The sequence below is a fragment of the Nicotiana attenuata genome, chromosome 2 (genome assembly GCF_001879085.1).
Source record: "Nicotiana attenuata strain UT chromosome 2, NIATTr2, whole genome shotgun sequence".
Taxonomy (NCBI): Eukaryota; Viridiplantae; Streptophyta; class Magnoliopsida; order Solanales; family Solanaceae; genus Nicotiana; species Nicotiana attenuata.
This window is the reverse complement of record NC_031990.1, coordinates 2599292-2602701: the sequence shown is the minus strand read 5'-3', so window position 1 is coordinate 2602701 and position 3410 is coordinate 2599292. Positions and strand designations below refer to the sequence as shown.

Here is a 3410-nt window from a genome sequence, read left to right as displayed (position 1 = left end):
CAATCAATTCACTTATTAAATGCATTGCATGCCAAATGTTATAAGTTCAGGCAAGAACGCGTTGTTATGGGGAAGCTAATCAATGAGGTACTACAAAACCAATATTTTCTAAGCTTTTGCACATACTTGGGAGGAGTCCTTCACTTTCTATTGCTTTTATTTAATTTTAACTACTTTTACATGTTTAAACTGTCAAATTCAAATTTTCAGCCTATATTTGGCATGCACGGAATGATAATTTTTCAAATAAAAATACATTAACACCAATAATATAGAAACATACAATCAAACGAAATTAAGCAGCAAATTTGATCAGGCAAAGCTCGACCCAAAAAAGGTCATGCTAGAGCCTCTACATAACTTATTACATTGTTAGAACACAAATACATACTGCTTCTTGATGTATGCAGTATTTAGCACACTACATTCACAAAAAGACAACTTCTTATTTATAATATATCTGAAATTCCTCATGATTAATGGCAAGGGGAGTAGCAGTAGCAAGCATATTTTGCCCAGTGGTGATGTTTGTGTCCCCATTGATATTTCTTACAAATACCATATTCAGCTCCAAACCAATGTTTGCAATGGTGGCTACATTTGTAAGAATAGTGGCAAGGCCCATGCCACTTGTGACTTTTCTTCCAGCAGTATTTCCCTTCTGCCACTTGCATTTCTGCACGAATAGAATAATTGGAAATCAAGGTTAGCTAGTTCTTTTCCTGTTCTATTTTATATGACACTTTTTTTTCATTTTCGAAAATTATCTAACTTTAGACTCTTATTTTTTCCTTAATGACATAATTTTATTGCCACCCAAATGCCAAAGCGTATATAAAATCACAAGTTTCAAAAGTCTATCTCTTTTTCCCCATAAACTTTGTGACTTCGTGTCCCATCATACATGTTTACATAAAATAAAATGGAAGGAATACTTGAATATACTCTCTAATACTCCTATATACTAATTTTCTTTTGTATACTAGGTGTGAGACTTTCTAGAACCCAATATTCCCCAATGTTGACCTAACATACTAGTAATTGGTGAAAACGTTTAGCCAAATTTAGAAGCATGCTGAGCTTTTTGATAAACCCACCCCTTTTGTGCTAAATAACCTAGCAACGAATAAGTATGGTTATATGTATTAGGTTAAAAACATTAGTACTGATGTTTGTTGCAGTGTAGCCGTGATAGGGAATACGAATGTCCTCAAGGCTTGTAGTTTCATTAATGATGTAACTGATGATATTCCGTAATATTTAATATATTATCTTTGTTTTGTCAAAAAAAAAAAAAAAAAAAAATATATATATATATATATATATATATGTAGAAGCATGCTTAAACAGTTCTTCACTCACCTGTGGCAGCGACAAGGAGAAGGCATAAGAGGAGGGCAACGAAGGCGGTGTATTTTGCCATGTCTAGCCTTTTTATTTTCTTTTAGATTTCTTGGTGAGGAAACAGGCAACAGAGATGGTCGTATTTATAGCATATGAATCTCAATATTGTCAACTAAATTCTTTTTTTGACCTGTTCAAATTAAAGATTAAGTAATTGTCAAGTACATAAGCAAGTACAAAAGAAAAAAAATTGCCCTCCAAGCTATTTATGATAATGAAACAGACTGAGAAAACTACTTTAGGAACTTGAATGGATCAAGTATCAAGATAGTGATTAGACAATTGGTGGACGAGTTCAAGATCAAAAAATTCGTGTACAAAACCCAATATAAAAACTAAAATGTTTACACAAATCAAATTATTTATAAGGTAATTACATTTAATTAAATTCCTATGATAAGTAGTACAAACCTGATAAAGATAGCAACTAACATGTTTTAATAAGTTATAATTATTTTTATCTGTTCAATATTGGAAGTTTAATTACCTAAAATGATTTTGAATAAATGTATGTTATTACGTATACAGACGTAATCAAGAACCATTCTTAAGGATCTTTGATTAATATAATGGTCCTAATATATTTAGGAGTTTGAACTGTTCAAGCTCAAGATTACTTTCTTTATTTTAGAATTGGTGTGGCGACCAAGTACACGTGGAAATGGGAAAATAAAAAAGTAAAATACAAATTGTAGAAAACAATACTACTATCTTCCCTCAAGTACATTAGTCATGAATTTTGTCATTTATGATTTAAGCATATACCAACATATATATAACAATGTTTCGGATAGAATATAGTTCTATGTTTCAGATAGGGTTCTAAATTTTAAGTTCACGCGTGTAAGGTAGCTTGCTATAAAAGAAAACATCAGACCATTGGCTATAAAATTCATGACTAGGTCAAATTTCTCATTCCTTCAAATTTTGATAAAATCATTGCCTCAAAACCATTGAACATTTCTATGAAGAAGAACATTTTGGTAAAATCATTTTGAAAAGTGTATACGGTCGAAATCGGGTATGCCCATTTTTCCGGGCTCGAGGAGATGCCTTGAGCCCGTTAGAGGAGGTGGTTAGAGCTGCTGAAGGACTATGATATCACTATTTTGTATCACCTGGGCAAGGCCAATGTGGTAGCCGATGCTTTGAATCGCCGGGCGGAGAGTTTGGGGAGTTTGGCTTATTTACTAGCAGCAGAGAGGCCCATGGCAATGGATGTTCAGGACTTAGCTAGTCAGTTTATGAGATTGGATCTTTCGGAGCCTAGTCGGGTCCTTGCTTGTGTAGTTTCTCGGTCTTCCTTGTTCGATCGTATTAGAGAGCGGCAGTTTGATGACCTTCATTTGTGTGCCCTCAGGGACAGGGTTCTGCAGGGCGATGCCAGGGATGTGACCATTGGTGATGACGCGGTATTGAGGATGCAGGGTCGGGTTTGTGTACCCAATGTTGATAGGCTTCGGGACTTGATTCTAGAGGAGACCCATAGTTCACGGTATTCCATCCATCCGGGTGCCGCGAAGATGTATCAGGATTTGAGACAGCACTATTGGTGGAGGCGGATGAAGAAAGATATAGTTGGGTTTGTAGCTCGGTGCCTCAATTGTCAGCCGGTAAAGTATGAGCACCAGAAACCGGGTGGACTGCTTCAGCAAATAGAGATTCCGGAGTGGAAGTGGGAGCGGATCACCATGGACTTTGTAGTTGGGCTCCCACGGACTTTGAAGAAGTTCAATGCCATTTGGGTGATTGTGGATCGGCTGACCAAGTCCGCGCATTTCATTCCTATGTGTACCACCTATTCTTCGTAGCGGTTGGCGGGGATTTATATCCGGGAGATTGTCCGTCTGCATGGTATTCCAGTTTCTATTATTTCGGATAGAGGTACTTAGTTCACATCACGGTTCTGGAGGGCCGTACAGCATGTGTTAGGCACTCGGGTGGAGTTGAGCACAACATTTCACACCCAGACGGACGGACAGTCCGATCGTACTATTCAAATTCTT

The 3410-nt window shown here is 36.7% G+C and overlaps 1 long non-coding RNA gene across 1 annotated transcript; it reads right to left on the bottom strand.

The window, feature by feature from the left end:
* On the bottom strand, positions 236–1456 carry LOC109222510. The gene is made up of 2 exons (XR_002067418.1): positions 1363–1456; positions 236–676 (listed from the first exon to the last, which is right to left on the bottom strand). It is a non-coding gene; the product is annotated as an uncharacterized LOC109222510 (long non-coding RNA).